The 21,086-nt window shown below is 33.2% G+C and overlaps 1 long non-coding RNA gene across 1 annotated transcript; it reads left to right on the forward strand.

Annotated features, from left to right (window-relative positions):
• The first annotated feature begins 2,615 nt into the window (after window positions 1–2,615).
• On the forward strand, window positions 2,616–19,757 carry LOC108720798 (uncharacterized). The gene is made up of 3 exons (XR_001936544.1): window positions 2,616–2,626; window positions 8,375–8,378; window positions 19,657–19,757. It is a non-coding gene; the product is annotated as an uncharacterized lncRNA (long non-coding RNA).
• Window positions 19,758–21,086: the final 1,329 nt, after the last annotated feature.

The following is a 21,086-nucleotide window of genomic DNA, read 5'->3' on the forward strand; positions in this document are numbered from 1 at the left end:
CATCAAAAGATAAGACTGATAACTGACAATAATAAAACTAATAATAAAACTAATAATTGATATCAATATAAATGTCAAGTACAAAAATATATTTAAGCCAATTTTATTTTGGTGTCATTTGTTTTTTCATTATTGTTATTTAATAATTAAAATATTTGATTTTCTTCAATAAATTAGGTATTAATTAATTATTAGGTATTAATTAATTATTAAGTATTAGTTAATGATTTCTTTTATTAATCTTATACTTTTAATTGTTTTCATTCATAAATTCAATACTTTCAAAGGAAATACGATAAAAAATACCTATGGGTACGATTTAGCCGACCGGTTGCCTAAATCGTATCTTTTACAGCATGTTACAAAAAGACTTATAACAAATTAATTTGTTATTGGTGGAAAGTTAAACATGTAATAATAAGCGTCCAAAACCTCAAGCTACAATTTCTAATGTTCATTTGCATACAAAACATTGCCAAATGGAAAATATAATAAAAAATAGGTTAAGTGGTACACATTCGGCAACTCTCCCCTATGCTATATATATATATATTTTTTAGTGATAGTCTTCTTTTATCTCTTATCAAGAAATTATTTATTAGAAAATGTCATTTGTGATGCAAATGTGAGTGCTTGCTCGAAATAATTAATTATTCAATATCCATTAAATCAATGCTCAGACTGATCGAAGATTAATAAATAAATTAAATGATAAACTAAATTATTCATACAAAAATGCATATCAATGTGCATTTTAATTTCTATGTAGGGGAGAGTTGCCTAATGTGTACTGGTCGCCTAAATCGTACCTTATCAATATTTTATATTATTAGTTAATATAAGCAATATTTAGTAACAATAATATAAAATATATGAGAAATAAGTAATATAGACAAAAATATAATAGCCTACATCTTGTTTTATGGATGTTAGCGGCGTTTTAAAAACTCAGGTACATTTATTTTTAGTCATATTAATTTTTAATCAACTTATGTAGCTGATAACAACGCGATCATCCAATTTTATTATAAATTTTTATATTTTTATAAAAGAAGATTTATTGTAGAGTATTTTACATTCACTGTATATACATATTTGCAACCATTGTAAAGATTAAATCGATATTTTTACAAAATTCAAGTTTCCTAAATCGTACCGTCAAAAGATAAGGCTGATAACTGACAATAATGAAACTAATAATTGATATCAATATAAATATCAACTGCAAAAATAAATATAAGCAATTTAAGTTGGGGAATTTGGGGGGATTATTAATATTTTCAGATTTGATTGCGTTGAAAGTCCGACAACCATATCGGCACGCAATTATCATTTCTGAAATTAATTCATTTAAATGAATTTACAATAGTTCAACATCTTAACGTTCTGACCGTTATGGCGCTATATTTTCAAAGGAAATACGATAAAAAATACCTATAGGTACGATTTAGGCGACCGGTTGCCTAAATCGTATCTTTTGCAGCATGTTACAAAAAGACTTATAACAAATTAATTTGTTATTGGTGGAAAGTTAAACATGTAATAATAAGCGTCCAAAACGTCAAGCTACAATTTCTAATGTTCATTTGCATATAAAACAGTGCCAAATGGAAAATATAATAAAAAATAGGTTAAGTGGTACGCATTCGGCAACTTTCCCCGAGATGTGATTTTATAATTTAGAAGTCGAGAGAGAGAAAGAAAGGGATTTCTTTATAATATTAGAATTAAAAAAATTCTGATATATAAATATTTTTATACGCCAAAGCATTAACGTTTTGCTCTTACGATTTGTCGATGTTGTTAACGCGATACATAAAATTTGAATTTATGGTAATTTCGCGTTTAATTTCTGCATTGTAAGCCCGCTATTATGCTAGTCCGCTATTAACGATGGCACGTGACTCAAACTCGCTACTTTACACCACCCGCGTCGACCACAAAATTCGGTAGGTAATGTGCAACGCCGAACGGTAATTTTTGTGCATTATGCTGATCGTAATGGTACGTTTTATGATTCCCGAGCGATGTAGTATTAGCGAACTCTTGGTACACATATTCATGTGTTTAGCTTCTATATCGTGTGAGATCCCCTCTGCGTAATTCACAACTTTAATATATTGGAATAAATAATGGAATTAGACTGTTAACATTATTAGAGATGAGAAGAATGTTAACATTATTTTACATCGTACAAAAAATATGCATTTGAATACATTTTTTAATGACATAGATTTAAAAAAGACAGCGAGTTGCGACATTTATTTTCTGTTTTATTAGTTTATCCATGTGTTTTTTGCTATTGTAAAATTTGGTTACTATGAAGTTTATTCGATAAATAGGTAATATTTTTTTATTATTATTTTTAATATAGGGGAGAAGGTGGTATTATGGCACCCTAGTTACATTTTACACGATAACTTTGTTAATAATCAATATTTAAGTTGAAAACTTGACAATTACATTCGTTAAAAATGTTGTTGAATCGATTTTGAGCTCAAAGTTCCGAAATATTTATTACTTAGGATACTATTAACAAAAATGTGACGACATTGCATAATGACTCGAAGAAAAAAATAGGTGGTAATGTGGCCTTCCATAAAAATAGCCTTAAAATGTTAGTTTTGTTTAGAAAACAGTATTTAGTTACAAAATTAACAAAAAAATAAAACATTAAAATGTATGCAAATGAATGTATATACATTCACATAACTTCTGCATATAAGCTATTCAGTACTAAAAATCTCAATACTAAAAATAGTACACATAATATAAATTATAGATCAACAGTAGAGCTACAATCAATTATCAAATACTGTGCATCAAATAGTGCAACTTTTGATATGAAAATCTCAAAAATGAGGTCGTGAGTAATCAATATCCATAGAGGGGCACATTAGCAAAATACCATGGTATTGTTTAAATTTGCATAACTCAAAATATATACAGTTAAATAAAATGTTAAATAGCAAATAACACACTCAAAATATATATATTCATGTGATAATACGCTGAAGTTTAAGAAAAATGAGGGGGGAAGTAGGTGTAATTAAATGCTAAAGTGTGTACCTCAGAAACGTTTCGAAATACTTGAAAGTAAAAATGCGTTATAAGTGCTGGTTATTGAGTATTGGTAATATTAGCGTCATCACATAGTGTAACGGCGAGCTGCTGAACTAATAATTCCATAAGTAATCATTAAAATTCGCTATATAATAGCAGAGATATTAAGGATCTCTCTCTCTCTCTCTCTCTCTCTCTCTAATTTTTATTGACACTGTTTCTCGTAGACCTTAAGGTTTATATATTAAAAAATTTATATACTCTCAAACAAAATTACCGTACAATTTAAGATGAGTATATTAGATATCATAAAAATCAGTTACTTTCGCTCTTGAGTATTCATGCATGTTATATTTATAAAACCACTCCATCGCGTTTCGTTGCAGAGTTCGTGCAATTTTTCGAACCTCGAATCTCGATAAGACTCTATAGTTAGATAGTACACTTTTGCAGTTTACTCGACGCAGTTGTTTTTCTAAATCGTGTCTCTTATTTGCTTGTCATGCATCTCGCATAAATGTCGCTTGCGTGTTTGTACATGCATGTACAGTTTTGCGTGTAATTTCCTATTCCGATCAATTATTAGCTTGAGCGATGTCAATTGACATGATTATGTCGTTGCAATTACAGAGCTCAACCGTGGTCGTAACGTTCGACACACCAAGTCATTAATTAATCATATAATCCTAAACGCATGCGTGCGCATACTCTCTTGCGCCTATATGTGCATGTGCGCGACATATGTGAGTCGTTTAAATTGAAGAAGAGAGAGAGATGTGTGTGATAACTGATTGGTGTAACGAGGAAACTGTATACACACATGTATTTTAGAAGCACGAAAAGAACTGGGATAGGAGGAAGGGCGAAGTCTCTGTAACGTTACGCAACTCCCGCGTATACGCACTGTGCCAACGTCAACATGCGTGCACATAAAAGGATAATAAATAATTCTATCGCGGTAACATCCAAGGCAAACTATTTACGTACACGGAGCATGCAACGATTATTATCGCGCCGTTCCTTCTCACGCTTGCTGCTGTCGCGACATCCAGCGTGGAAAAATACACCGGAGTTTGAGCTTCAATCGAAAATAAAAGTCATTTCGCGAACTGCAATAGTAGGAAAACTTCAGTTTTTAACGGCGTTTTAACTGACTTAGTAATGTGTTACATGGAGCATAGAGTGGAATTCTGGATGGCTAACGGCGGAGAACGCTGTGCATCTTGAACCACTTTGTACAATTTATTTCGCTATTAGCCAATTGTATTTCCAATTCAACTAGAATTTTTATCGTGTCTGAAACTACATATACTTTCCGTTGCATATGCATTCGTTTCAAGCAATTTGGTTGAGATGAAGTGTTTCCACAGAATTCTAAAGAAATTTAATTTTAATTCATAGTAATAATAGTTTTGTCATTTATATATACAGATTATGCAAACGCAAACACGATATTTAATGTTGTTTAACATATCGGATATTTATACGGAACGAACGATTTTGCTAAAATATTTGAAAATTTAAATAAGTACAGATGATAATAATTGAAAATAATTTGAAAATAATTTTGTTAGTTTATCAAAATAATTATGTAGGACGCACGAGCTGGTTGCTAGAATTAAACTTATTGCAGCATCGCATTATGCTTCAACATTTTAGTTTAAGGGGGTAAGCCTAAGTAAAATTTTCAAAAAAATCGAAAAAAAAATTTTTTTCCCGAAAGATTGATGTCTTAAAAATATATTCCTAAAAGGTTTTTATAAAATTCGAAGTATTTCTCGAGTTATGTGAGACTTAGGGAACGAGCGCTCAGTGCTGAATATGCAATACTGAAACTTTAAATGTGTTTTTCTCAAAAGTGTTTTCTTTTTCAACTGGCTGTGTCTATAACTCGAAAAATTTTCGACCGATTGGGCTCAGCTTTGAAGAGTAGCTTCACAAAACGTATAGTTTCAGTTAAGCGTAGGGATTTTTTTTTAATTAGTTTTCAAGGAGCGAGATGTTTAAGAAGTTCAAAATGTAGTGAAATAAAAATTTTTTTTTAACCATTTTGTAAAAAAAATTTATTTTAAAAAATCGCTACGCTTAACTGAAACTACACTCATATAGATTTGAAATTTTCAAACAAATTTTATTTCAGATAATTACAACTTGAATTCTCTACACAGCCAATGGACCATGTTTTTTGAACACGGTCTACAATGTTGAGCAACATCGTCATATATTTATATTTTGACATATAAAAATTCTTAAAATATCTTCAAAGTGTGCCCAATTGATACATCAATTCATATTTTTTTCTAAAACTTATAGTTACTTTAAAAAAAATTGACAAATAAAGTCTTTTTTTAAGGCCTTTACTTAGGCATACTCCCTTAATAGTCCAACAAAATCATTTTCAAATCTGTATCTGGCTAAATTTTTATATTTGTTCTTTCCGTGTGTAACTTTTATTTTTATGTGCACACAGAAAAATACTGTAAGTTAATAACTTTTTGTTTCAAGTATTTCAAAAGTTCATGTATCTATCCGCAAATCTATTATAAGTTAATCACAAGCATCAAATTTATTCAAAATATATTCTGAATCCCCTAGTAAGTTTAACCCCTTCAAATCAGATTTAATGGAGCCATGTTGAAAAAAATTTTTTTAACTCAGATTAAGGACATTTTAATAAGTAATTCACACTAAAAATTTAATTTTCTTCAAAATTTTTACTACTTTTTGAACATGTATTTACATTATTATGTATACATTTGATCTCAGATGATGTCAGTAGAATTAGATAATTTTAACGGATAATGTTTTCAAATTTGATATACATTACAATGCACGCACAGTTTGAAAGGATTACTATTTTAATCAAGATTAAATTAAAACAAATTCGATTTACTTATTACATTAAATCGCTCCTTTGACCAGTTTTATAATATTCTTCAATTTAAAAGAAAATAAATTTTAATTTTATGTACATAATAATGAATTTTTCTAAAATTTGTATTGTAAATAAGTATCCATATTTTAAGATTATTATCAAAAAAATGTTCTTGTTAAAGATAATCGAAATTACATAAAAGAGAAAAAGTAAAATTGAGTAATCACTTTTCTTAACGATAGAATAATTTTTCTATGTGTTTCTTGTTACTTACAAATTGTCCTTGATAGAAAAAAAAATATTCAGAGTTTAAAGTACATATGGTTTAAGTGAGACAACGTTCACCGACGTTTACATTACCTTATTCCGTATAATACTTTCTTATGCAAATCTTCTAGCTTTTAAATTTTCCTGAAATTTCAATGATCGATGTTTTAAGCAATGCTATAGTATTGCCGGACAACAAAATTTAATTCACTTTATCTCTGCCGCGTCGCGTTTAAAAGCAGCTCTATTATCATCTACCATCCCAATTGAAATATTGGACAAATCCTCCGGGGGCTTTGCCAGGATTATTGGGAAGTTCGAACGTACGATATAGTGTCTATATAGACTATAGTCGCTGGCGCTTATTCGGCCTTTAAAAACTATAGATAAATTTAAGCTGCCGATCTGTTTGGGAATCCTGCAGCGTCGTCTACACGGGCGATCACAACAAAAGGATAATAAATTAAGGGGAACCATGCCGAAAGCCAGAATGCACGTCTGATTGAAAAATCGAACAGTAAATATATACGATGATAAATGCGATGGCTGGTATCGGTGCAGTCAAACGTATCGACATCCATCGCATAGATCGCGCTTTACCGATTTTTAATTCAACGACGACGCAAATATTTACTCGTACCGCCACGAGAGAAAATTGATTTTTAAATGTTAAGCGCCGAGAAAATAGCGCGATGGAAGGAAGAATAAATTTACATTTTTTTAGAAAAAAAAAAAATATTCTATGCGTTTGTTGTCGCATCGAATGAGATTATACTGTATTATAATTCCATCGCGAGAAAGAAAGGAGTCTTGTTAACCAAACTACTATTTATTGTTTAAAAAATACATGCAGTAATATGAGTTTGTTGTTTTAGTTAACGAATCGTGCAAAATAAAATAGAAAAATAATGAATTTTATACTTTAATTTTGAAACAAAAATATTGCATACGATTAATATTATAATTTTTAAAAGCTAATGAATGCGTTTTTTTCTCTACTGTGTAATAAAATCTTCGAAAGAAGAAACCGAAATGAATATTATTATATCCGCCATTGTTCATTAACATATTAAATGAAAAGAAAAACGCGTGCAAGAAGTTTCTTTCAGTTTTATTATAACATGCTGTAGGTATGTTTGCCGAGCGGTCTTTACTTTCTTCATTATCGCGAAACCGAAAGATGTAACGCCTACGGGCCTTCAAGAAACACGTAGCATAAAGCTAATATTTAAACAGTGATAATTTTTATTACGATAATAACCTTTCGCACCAAGTAATCGCGCTTCGAAAAAGATTAGATGGCCTCGAATAACTCCGTCGATCCCGGGAAAATAGGGAGATTGGCAAGTCACAACTGCCTATGGTGACAGCATCAATCGTGAGACTGACATTTTACTATATACAGAAACAACAACGCGAAATACACACTCGCACCTACATACGTGCATTATCATACAGTATCATTAATAAAGTATTAGGCTTTTCATTGAGTCATCCGCGCAACCTTGCTTTCATAATTATGCAATCGCACAATGATTGCAACGTCCTCGCATTGAGATATGTATGGAGAAAAGGGTTGTAGGTGTATCGGTGTAATCACACAGTATGAAACGCGAATGTAATTCGTGATGAATAGTCAATATTTCTACCGTTCTCTGCAAAAGTTAGCACTCCATTTTCAATATATTGAGTGTTGGTTATTCTCTAGTGGAGTACCTAATGAGTCTCAAGAAGATTTCTAGCGATTAATGGTTAAAATAAACATTAACGATTAAACGTAAAAAATTAACGATTATTTTTAACGCAAAGTGATAAAAATAAAAGTAACAGTTCTAGTGAGATTCTCAAGCTCCTTGAATGTATATAACATATACATATATACGTAATCACGATGGAGGCTTTTCTGTGCCTGTAATATTGCTTAGCTCATGTGAATGCATAAATCATTTGCTTTGTGATATTACCATCTATATAGGTTTATACAAGGCTGATTAATATGCACGATCGTGTGAGACTGCATTTGGAAAATAGTTCTATTATGGACTCGGGTAATGAATTAGGAATTCCTCTCGCAGCGACATCGATCTGTTCTATTTGCCACGAATAGACGTGGAACTTTACGATATAAAATCGCTGCTATTCGTTACCTAAAGCTTGGAATATATATAGATGCGTACGACGTGTTTAGCACTTTCAACAACCATTGGACGACGAATCGATCCTCGGGAAGACTTACGATCATACATCTTTTATTCTTAGAAGTATTAGAAGCTCTCTCGCGACCCGAAAGAAGCTTTCTTCATCTTAGATAAGATCGCACATACATATACACATGCACGTGCAATATATATGTATATATCTTATATATCTTATACATCTTTCATTTATATATATAATAGACTATTTAATCAATATGGTATAGTTTATATATAATCTTATTACAAAAATACGTATTTAAACTAAATACTAAATCTTTATTTCAATATAACGTCGTATATAATACTTAAATATAAAATTGTAGGGCTATAGTTTTTATGATGATTCAATGATGGAGCAGTGATTTAACAAAAATTGCAAGAATTGCATTGACTACGTTTAACCCTCCATTTGCAATCATATTTTTGCTACCTACAATCAAGGTTTTTTATTCAGTCCAAGTTTTTTTACTGTTTTAGCTTTTTGAAAAATGTAGACAAATTCACGGTTACTTTCCAACATTTCTATTATATTACTATTTTATTACATTAACAATTGAGTTCTTTAATTAAAATGTTCAAATCTTTGTTTAATAAAAATTTGAGTAAAAATTAGAAAGAAAAAGTGTGAAATATATTTATAAAAAACCCAGATTGTAGACGGAGCGTTAAAAAATGTATTTTTGAAAATAAAATGGACTTTTATAGTATGAACGTTAAATTTGGTACTTCGTAAGAAGATTAATTCAAAAGAGATAACATACAGAACGTGAACGTTACTGTTATTGAAGAAACAAAATCAGTCCGTAAATTTTTTCATCACGTCATGTACACATCCCGAAAGCTTACCGTCGAGAGACGTGAGGCTTTTGCAAAGAAGTTACGGTCTCGTGCGGTTTGTAAAGGAAGGATCGCTCTCTTCTTCACTTGTTCCCAGGCTCGACCCAACTCGCCGAACTCTTATTTCTTTCTCTTACTCACCGCGGCGTTTGCGTGCACTTACTGCGTGAACTCCTGAGACAAAGTTGTCTTGACAAGCACGAACGATTTGTGTGCATTGTTCTTCGTCAGCGGCAACACGTTTCTCGAACGAGGTACTTTTCTCCTCGGCGTATCGTCGCGTCCCCGGCCGCGGTAAGAACTCATTGGTCCGAAAGTTTTATCTTCCGCTCGCTAACGCTTTTATCCTCCCAAGAAAGTACGCGTTCGCCTTCTCCATGTCCGACCACTCTCACTAAACTAAGAGATAAAGAATAAGACAAAAGAAATGAAAACGATGACTTTTGCATTAGCGCTTCATTATTATGCTAATTTGAGTTTTGTAAAAGTCTCATTTGTCTCTCCCTGTGTTCCCCGTGATCTTTAATTTCAATTAGATTTTAAAGTTCTGTTCTCGGCTCTTGTATCTCGCATATTTAATGTCAACACTTTTATCTTGAACAAACTGTTTTTAAATGAAGTGAATTTTTTATGAATTTAAAAATATTGACATTTCTTTTCTTATTAGATTGAGATGTCAAATGTGTTCTGCGATAATATTTAATCGAATTATACAAAATGTGGTTTCTATATCGTAAAGTTCCATATCGTATAAAATTTTTTTTATTTGTACATATCTACTTGTTGTCATTGGTTACTTCCCCTTGTTTTCCTACGGTCGTCATAGTCAAGGGACATTCTTGCTCCCTCTTTGATTCCAAGGCATACGGCGTTAATGATACTAAACGATCGAACCTTGAATCATGAAACGACATTCAGAAGGTACATACACGTATCGGTAATGCGTAGGCCGAGGTAACTAACCCGATACTCATAAGTAGAATTTAAGTGGAAGAAGGGGTACGAGAAAAAAAATGAATGGTCTCCAATGTCGTCCGGGAAGATTGGTATGTCCTTGCGATATCGACGGATATCCGCTTTTCGTAATTTATCCACGGTGATCGATCGTTCGTTGTTGATAAAACGCCGGTGTTATGTAACGATCGTGCTACGACAGTAGCTTCAATTACTTATCACTTCGGTTCAATTTTACGCGATTATTTTTGTCCTTCAAGTCATTACACAACTTGTCCTCTCTTAAAAAACACGTAAATTTTTTAGCAGCCTTTAACGAAGTTTAAATTCTTATTTAACAGAAATTATATGAAAACCTGCAGTCGTTCTCAATTTTTAAAAGTAGTTATTTCAGATACAAAAATTTTATTAAAATGACTACTTTATGAACCTAGAAAGAGTTATCTATTATTTTGTTCTTGTTGCTAAAATATTTTGTCAATCGTTAAAACTGAGTTCTCTGTAATTTGCCATATAACAAAATTTTTAAAAATTTGATGATAATCGATAGAAACATTTGTACATAGATAAGCATTCGTGATCAAGAAGAAATTACACTTATTTTGTATTTTTATATTCTTTAAATTTTCCTACGAATATTTACGAATATAAAAAGAGATAGACGCAAAAGGAAGATTCACACGGTATTCAAATGAGAAAGAAACGAAGGATAACCCTTATTACATGGTATGCAATAAGAGTCTGGCTATTGTCGCTCTTTCGGAGTATATAATTTCGCTTTCGGAAGGTTATTTGACATGCTCTGTGCTTCGCATTACACTTAACTTGCAGCGGCCGCATATAGATACGCTTTCGTAATTTAAAAACTTTCTTAACTTGGCATACCGCAGTTGGATTACCTGGCGGGATATAACGGGCGGAGGGATCTGATGATTCTAACCATTCGAGGGACAGCCCTCGAGGAACGGTGACACAAGTTCCTTCTAGTTTCGGTAACTTGCGTCTTTATCGTTCTCCCTTTGCTCGCTGTCCTCATCCTTCGTCTATTCTCGAGCAAATTGTATTTCCAACGACCGATTACCCTCCATTTCCGACTTTCTCTTTCGATGAGCGATCCTTCATCAGGATTCTCGAAACAGAAGAGACGACGTTGTGTGCTGCGCTGTGCCGCTTCCATTCTCTCTCCGAGTTACTTTATAAGACGCATTACTATGCAAATCCTGTAAAACCTTTAGATGTTGTACGTCACGATAAATATGCATATTAGGGGCCTTGACGTGGTTTCTTCCGAAACTCGCATGTCTCATGTATTTTGGATTCTACACGGAAAGAACGATTTTACTGAAGTATTAAAAAATTTAGGTGGATACAGATCTGAAGACAATTTTGTTGAATCATTAAAATAATTATGTAAGAAACTCAAGCATACACTGTTAAAAATAAAATTAAAGTTAATTTCAACTTAGAGACGTATAATGAACTTTTTGAGACACGCAAAAATGTTAAAGTTAACATTTTTTGTACAAAATGTGCGTTCACTATACGTCTTTAAATTAAAAGCTTTTTATTTTTAACAGTATAATAAACAATGTTACAAACAATTTTTGACCTTCTAGCAATCAATTTGAGCATTTTTTACATAATTAAATTTTTACATTAATTTTTTACATAATTTAATTTTTGATAATTTAATAAAATTATTTTTAGATCTATATCTAAATTTTTAGACATTTTAGCAAAATCGTTCTTTCCATATAGAATACGAATTTGGAGAGTATCTCGCTTTCGCCTCGCCTTCTTCTTATCCGAAAGAAGAAGGCATTATATGAAAGATGTCACGTGCGTTAAATGTTCCCAAATTTCGTTCGGTCTTTCGTCGAAAATGTGGTAGAAAAGTTAAGCATTAAAAAAGAACGTAAATCAGTGGCATTCGGAAAATAGCTGTCGCGCGGGCACCCAGAATACCTCTGTTTTCATACGTAGAAACGGGCGATCCGATAACCGCAGTGGAAAATGTCGCCGCACGTCCGCGCGATTCTTTTTGCCACGACAATCGTCGTCCACGTTCGCCTGTGTAAAATGTCACTCGTTTCCCGGCTGGCACGTTCGTCATTCGGCGTGTCGATTTGTTCTCTTCTTCCTCGCGAAAGAAGACTCGTTTATCCCTCGCGTAAAAGGGAACACTGATATGTTTAAGTGATATGTTTGCGTGTGTCGGCCGATTGGACCGTCTATAGTAATTACAGATCGGACGGAAATCTAACACAAATGCAAATTTTGTGGAGTCGGAAGTGCAAATTGTATCACGATTTTGGGTCGATGGGGGATTTATCACGCATTATAGCATGTTGAGCGTCACTCTGGATTAATCTGAAGTTAATGCGAACTAATCCACATGTCCTTGAAACTATTCGGCATTCAATCACGTGAATACAGTGCCTGTATTTTATAACGCGTAAATAACAGTGTTAGAATCGTTATATTGTCGTTTGACGTCGCATATATTATATGATAAAAAAAGCTGCGCAAAAATAATGTAATAATATTGAACTGTCATTACAGAATCGGGATACAGGGTACATATAAAAATATTCGGAAATAGATTTCGATCGCAATTATTCCATTTTCCTTAGAAAATACAATATAAATCTTAAGAATAACTGATTAATTTCACATAGTATTCCCCCTTCCCCCTCCTCGAACAGTTCCGTAATACGTGCCATGAAACAGCATTGCTACTTTTTAATTTGAACTTAATGATTTTTTAACTGAAAGTTTTAATATATCATAAGGAAAAATGACGTATGACTCTCTGGGAAATCAAATTGATCAACTTTTTATAAATTTCTCAATCTTTATACCCATATATATTTAATATTGGAAATATAAGTAATTTATAACTTCATTAATGTTTTATTGATTACTTCTTATTGTTTTATAGAGTTGATCAATTTTATTTCTGAGAAGCTCATATTTTCTTAAGATATAAATTATAACATTTAGTACATTTATTTTTTGCTTATATAATTATATAAGCGCAAAATATAGATGTATTAAATATATTTAGAGAAAGAATATGTATATTTGTATGTATATTTAACAGTTTCATATACTTGTATATCTAAACAAAATTACGATAATCTATTTTGAAAAAATTTCGGTAGCACTGGAAATGTTCTGTATAACAAGTGTTTCAATTTTATTGAGTAATGAAGTTATCTCTGTAATAAACATTTGTCGTGTATGACATTGGTTTTCTGATTACAAACCGAGAGGAATTAATTTCCATTCGGTTCACGCTTGACGACTGGATAATACGAGGTTAATTTCCGTTATTACGAGACAGGATCGCGCATCCTGTTATAGTGTTCGAGTGTGCAACATTGACGCTTGCGCTGACATCAATGACTGTAATCTCAATTTAAAGCTAGATCAGAAAGTATTTTTTTTTTATTAATAATTAAATTACGGACGTCGAATATATTTAATTATATAGGTGTATATCTTTTTGTTTAATTAAATATTAATTAATAGGAAATCTTTTTTAATTTCATACTTTTCATAGCTTTCATAATTTTTCTATATTTTCTTTATAACATTCGAATGAAATTTTAATATTTATTTCTAACATTATTATTTGTACCTACATGCTTTTCATACTTTTATCATTATAACTCATATTATCAATAGAATTCGATATAATTTAAGCAATATGTGTATATACATTAAATATGAAGGTAGCAATGTCGATGCATAAATACAATGATTATTAACTATCTCATTGCGTTATTCATTAAAAATCGCGGTACGAATTACGGCTAACCCGTAGTGGCAAGATGATTAAAGATAATGAGCGACCAGAATAATTGGGCACATGGTTGTAAAATGAAAATGAGTCGAGTCGAGTAAATGTTGATGAAATATTTAGTCAAAAATCTATCATTCTTTTATCAACGAATCTGTGATGTTAGCACGCCATTGTATTAATATAAAAAAATAATGACAATTACAGTAGCATTTTTCATAGTTCCACAGTTCCTTATCAAAATAAAAAAAATCCGCATTTTTATACTAGATGTTTTAGTAATAGAATTTTTAGTAATAGTGCTAACTTCACAAATACTTTATCAACATACTTTTCAATCAAATTGTTTTAGGCAATATTGCATATACGCTACAAATTCAATGTTGTTTATACAAACAATGACATGTTTTTAGCATCACCACAACAATTCGATAATCACTCTTTAATTTAATCATGTCATCCGTCATCTGTGTCGTTGCCGAATGCGGATGATCATCGCGCGCAAAGCGCACTTCAAATTGACAGCGTTTGTTCTCGAAATTACGATGCCACTTGGATATTATAATCCATTTTGTCGGATCACGGCTGGATTCGAAATCGGAAGCTTGTCGACGTTGCTCCGGCAGCGCATTGGATAATAACCATGCATAATCACACCAGCATTATAACCGTTGGCTTTTGATTGGTATTCCATTCTCGTACAATTGTATTGAAATTTTGTGTGGCACCGATTACGAAGGAAAAATAGTATCGTCATCAGTGCTGACAAATAAAGTCTGATTGCCTCTGTTCCATGTCATTTTAATCTTATTTGCTAGTTTCCTACAAAATAAAATATTAGCAGAGAGTACTGATCGCTTTGTAACTATTGCCAGTTCATTTGATTATTTAATACGGTCATGCCGATGACAATTTACTAATTTTTAATACAAAAATTTGCGATATTCATAAGAAACAGTATTATATAACACAAGGATCGATATTTCCAACAATTTATATAATGAGTCGAATATTAAATAATGAAAATTATTGTCCAAATCAAATATTAGCTAAATGTTGAACATGTGTATAAATTTATATATTTCAAATTAGCGGTTTTTCCGACCACGGATTTATTATATAAATGATTAAGTAACGATAGACTGTATATTCGCTTAAAAAAAGACAAAAACGGCACTTAACTGAATAATCGATATTCATTAAAAGTGTAATAATCTAGTATAGAAATCTAATATAATTGTAGGTATATTCTCTTATATTCTACTAAATTTCAACGATTTCTGTGCTGCGCTTAAATTTTCTTCGTGAAATTAATGAAAGTAGAGGTTATGAATTCAATATGTTTTCAAGAAAATATTTGCATTTCTCGAGACTGTAGATTGATTGTTTTTCAATTGATAATTAATCCTTTATCTTTTATTAATCTGATAAATTATCCTGAAATTTTCTTTATGTATAACATGTAATCAATTTAATATCTGTTATCACACTCGTCAATGAAGAGTTTCGAAAATGTCTCCTAAAATTTGATGTAACGAATAACGATACAAGATTGGATGTATCCATGCTGCGTTTTAAAGACTCGCGTAGATCGACGTTAGGTACATTTACGAACAGTCTTCTACTCAGCCCGTGCTATTTCGTGGCCTGTGATTATGTGATTTACTCGACTGGATTAAACCGTGACCCGGTACTCGACCGTTTTGGAGGGCTGTCATAACTAGTGCGTTGCTTTACGCCTGGAAAATGTGGAATATTCGCGAGGGGGTAATCACTAGCTGAAATATTGTCCCACAGATTACACGATTTCATATGATTTCATCTGATTACAAATAATTTTTTTCACTATGAAGTAATTTGATAAAATACGATTTTATTTAACATTATACCATGATTTCTCGTGGTTGCATACTCGCGTAAAGGAGGCTCGCGCATGGCTTAGCGCCGAGACACTACCGTGTCTCCAGATGTAATTATCGGATTATACATAGAGATTTTATATGAATTTTATAATGATTTCAAGGATTCTGTCCCACGATTACATTAAGTGGTTACCCCCTCGATGTGGAATATTCGTATACGACGTCTCGCATTCAACTCGCGTCGTTCTCCTCCTAATCTCGATCTCCGCTCGCGTCTCGTGTTCGCCGGAACTCTGCCGTCGAAATGCTCCCCTCGCGCGAGTAAACAAAGCGACGACGACGACGATCCAGTTTTCGCCGGTTGCACGCCAAGTCCATTTAGGTGAACTCGTTTATGCGCGAGCGACGAAACGGGAGGGTAAATCGATCGGCGTGTTTTCTCGACGGTGGTTTGATAATAGGAGTTCTGATGGATTTTTTTTTTATTTCGAAGGAATACTGTCAAAAGCAAAATCATCCTGAAAAGTTTTTAACGATAAACGGAACGTTTGGTGTATCGCGTTTCCTTTTGCGAATGGCATCTACTTGGCCAAACAAGACGAACCGCGGTACGGAACATATTGAGCGTTCAATAGCGATCAAACTGAAAACAGTAGAGCTTGTGAATAATGTGTGCACACAACATATATAATGCATACATGTGAAAATGACATAATAACGAAATTGTAATCGTGAATAAATGAAGGCGTATACAACGACGTCAACAATATATGTGAATTTCAGTACAATATTCAACTATTCTAATGAAAATTATTTTATTCAAAATCACGTGCATGTTTTTAGATTTATAGCAAGGGGGTGTTGTTTGGATGAAATAAAACACAAATCCCCGTTTGTAATATTTTATTTAGTTTAAATTATAACTTTAAGTAAGACAACCTAGGAATAAAAACCTGTCGTATTTTTACACGAAAAAATATGAATTATAAAATATTGTTTTATATGAATATTATTTAATACATTTTCTTTCTTTTTTAATAAGTATTCTTTACAAACCTGTAATATATAATTCTATTGATAACTCACTATAAAAAATTGTTATATTAATTAAAATCTTATTTTTTTAGAAATACTGCTATAATAAGCTACCTACTGTGCTTATTCTATTTAATATTTGTTTGGTTCCTACTTATCTACTTTTTTCAGAAAATTGTAATTAAATCCATATCCGTAATGTTCTCAAATAAATCAGAACAACATATTGTTAATAATAGTAATTTTAATTGAGGTATAAAACATCCCAGGTGATCGTTTATTTAAAAAAGTCAGAGGACTACTCTCGGATTAATGAAATGTGGTAGTTTATTGTACATTTAACGTATTCGAAAAAGGAATAGGCAGAGTTGAAAATTTTAGCAGTGTAAATTTGTATATTTCTAATATACAACACTAAAATCTCTTAGTTATAAAAAATAATTATAAAGCCATGTGGAACTCGCGAGTAACGGCTAATCAATCGAAGAAAAAAATGTACCACTCTTCTGTTTGAATTAAATAATTATACAATGACAGGTGTCTTATGCAAGTAGCCTTGGCTTTTTTGCTGATTTTTATAACAGATAATCAAAGCCTCAAATATCATTAATCATTGTTCCTTATTATTCGAAGTTGCCATTCGGAATCGATATTGTTCAGCAATCGCGGGCTAAACGGCTGTTGGAAATTTGATAACGAAATACCCTTCCATCGCAGCTAGTAGGGTCCCTTTTTATCGACGTCTGTTACTTAATAGCTCGCTAATCCTTTGCATAAAGAACTTCAATCCGGCTTTGCCTCGCTCTTCGAAATTATAGCACGCTTTTAATTACTATGACTAATTGTCACTGTTTTCTTTCTGTTGCAGGTAAGAGTGGTGAAAGAGATACATAAAGCGGGCTGCAACGTGACCTTGACGAGTAGGTAATATAGATCTTCTAATTATCAGCTAACAATCTAATTTTTTTTTCAAAAATATACTATGTAGAATATTTCATATTTGGAATATATATATAAGGATATATAGATTTTCTTTACAGCTCGTACATAAGTTTTTCCTAAAACATAAATCATAGAACAATTGCCTTTTTATCGAAATGTTTTAACATAACTTTTTTAAACGTATTTTTTTATTACAAATGGACAAAATTACAAATATTATTTTTTATTCTACTTTATAAGTACCAATTTTGTGATCAAAATAAAATAGGACGTATATCAACGATACGCCGAATTATATTTTTGGATTATATTGTATATTCATTGTCTGGCCATCTTTTTTAAACAATAATTTGTTAAATTTGTCGCATTACCGACAGAGTTAGAGGGCGATTTCGCCTTCGCTGTCTGTACTTTCGATGGCGCCACCAAATCCTACCGGGCAAATTGTTTGTCAGTTATCGACCTTCGTACAGCCTTCTCGTCTTCCGGCGCGCGCGCGCCCGCGTGTCACGAAATAATAAGGCCGATACAAATCTCTCGATTGCATGCGAAGGACTAATTAAATCGGTGCTCGAAAACCGCGACACCGTAATTCATGAGAAAGGAACTATATTCCATGCATGTGCAGAAAATTTTGCGCACGCATCGTTACTTCGAAATAATACTTCAAGAGTTTCTTGAAGTATCATTTCAAAGAATTTTTTAATGTATTTTTATTATTCTTGCATTTTCATCAGGAAATATTTACTTGTGATGTAAAATAACTCCTTAAAAGTATTATACGTATTAGAGAAAAACATGAGTTTAAAATATAGATGAATCACAAAGTATAATTTTAAAATCGATAAATTAGGAATGTGTTAGGAATATATTATCACGTATAAAGGAATAAGTATTGCTCTCTTTTATCCTGTTATATGAATGAACCGCAAATGTCATACATATACCTTCGAGTGAATGGAACTAGAAACCAAATCGAATCGTAGCTGAAAACTTACACTCTAGAGAAAGTATAGAATTGGATATTGGATAAGATTACTTCCTGAGCACCAAGAGAGTGCGTATAGCAAATGGACGTAAGTGATAATGAGACGATGTGTATAATAATATAATAAAAAAATCCAAATCGTTCGTTCAATCTGTTCATTCGCCATCTTTAAATTCTCTCAATTAGCTTTATCTATTTTTCGTCAAAAAATGCGAAATTTCAATAATTTTTAGTCGCGACGAGAAGATTTTGTACGTTTAAATTTCATGTTAAACTGCGCAGGTTTTCCATCCAGCCCTCGCGCCGTTATACATCGGGAGAATTAAACGTATTAAATTATTAATATCCTTCAGCGTGGGGGGTGCAAGAGGGTTGATGCCCCATCCAATCCGGGAGGCGAATTGGCCCCCCCTAGGCGGAACGTGGTCGTCCCCCTTCCGCACTGACAATGAGCGCCCTGTCTCCGCGTCGGGTTCACCCGACCGACGAGAGACGGCATGTGACGCTCAGCTGTACGTTAAATCCCAAAATTATTGCGGTTCGATGTACTCACGGAGCGTGCGCGTGCTTAAGATGATCGTGCTCGCACGGTCGCTGTCATATAAAGCGCAAAGCGACAAACCGGGGGCCGGACGATGAGCTTGACCTACGTGACACTAACGAACACGAGGAGATGAGATGGTATCTTGAAACATAGACGGGAGATTGTCAGTCGCAGGGATCTACGAAATTATCAATCCGTAGCGAAACGAAGGATCGAATTAGCGCGAGAAATACGTATTTTCACGACGACTCATGTCTACTGTACACCGAATGCGATGAGTGATGAGCGACGAGCGATATCCAATGAGAGCTCAGTTTTACATCATCATGTGAGAAAAAGCAGAGCTTTCATTGAATATCGCTCGACGCTCATCGCTCATCGCGTTCAGTGTGCAGTAAGCATCAGTGTCTGGACTAGAGACTTTCTAATAAAAGTCTGGATATGAGAAAATCACTTTTGATTGGTCCGCCATGTTTCAACAATTCCTGAGAGAAAGAGAGAGAAAAATAAATAAGTAAAGGATAGAATAGAATGAGAAAAAAAATAATAAATATATATCCTTCTCTCGCAGATTTTTGTTAAATTATTATTCTGCAGACAAAGCTGTGGCTCGTATCTAGATTCTTGTTGAACGATCTCTAGTTTAGACCAATTACTGCGCGATGAAGTGAAATAATAAAAATTAGGTTCGTTTAAAAACGAGATACGAGATTAGCTATAAGATTTTTCAGCTTTAGTTCTTGCACTTTAATGATATACATATATATATCTATATATTCAATAATTAATCTTTTCGATTAATTTTACGTTTCGATAATAAATTTCTCTATGATCAGAAGAATATTCATCAATTGACGACATTGTAGCTTTTAATGCCTTAGAAGGTAATCGACAGTTGCATTTAATATTTACGAAACTTCCATTACTTATTTATTATCCACCTAGGCAATGAACGGTTCTAGTTCTACAACTTTTTCCTTCTATATTGCGAAGTTAACTTCACCGAGGCATTCTCTCACCCCAAGTCATGACATCAATATTACGCGATGAATTTCTGGTTTACGGGCCACGCATGTCGCGGCTCGTCATGGTATTTGCCGTTAAAAATAGCCTTCGCGTACCATATGGGTCGGTAAAAGTGCATCGGTTCACATGGTACCCGTGTCCTCCTTTCGTACACTTTGCAGTAGGCGTTTCTTTAAAAAGAGAGAGAGAGAGAGAGAGAAAGGAAAGAAAAAATTACAAGTGCCCTTCTGAAATCACATATCCGATTCTGGCCTCTCTAAAACGATTAAAAGCTGTACGTTCCGCTAAACATGAGGATTGTTGTTAATCTTACATCAGATTATCTTAATATTACGATTTGTTGATTCAAGGTAATTACTCAAGCAACACACGCGTCGGTGTAAAATATCGTAACCATTTTCAATCGCGACCGGCGCGGCGCGACGCATGATTGACTCGCGAATACGTTTCTCGCGACGCGAGGGTGAATATATTCGCGCGAAAAATCGGCGTCGGCTGGCGCGTTTACAAGAGGGGAGGCCTTAAAAACGTCAAGCCTCGAAACGTTCTCCGCGCACAGGTTCGACACAGTTGCGCCAGCGACTCATTACGCAACGCGCCGCGCTTTCACGTTGTCATTCATTACGCGCCGCGCCAGCTCTCCGCAGATGCATACACGCGTGACTGCATACGAGAAGAACGTGCCCACAC

This window comes from Mycetomoellerius zeteki, unplaced genomic scaffold, assembly GCF_001594055.1.
Source record: "Mycetomoellerius zeteki isolate Tzet28-1 unplaced genomic scaffold, Tzet1.0 scaffold155, whole genome shotgun sequence".
Taxonomy (NCBI): domain Eukaryota; kingdom Metazoa; phylum Arthropoda; class Insecta; order Hymenoptera; family Formicidae; genus Mycetomoellerius; species Mycetomoellerius zeteki.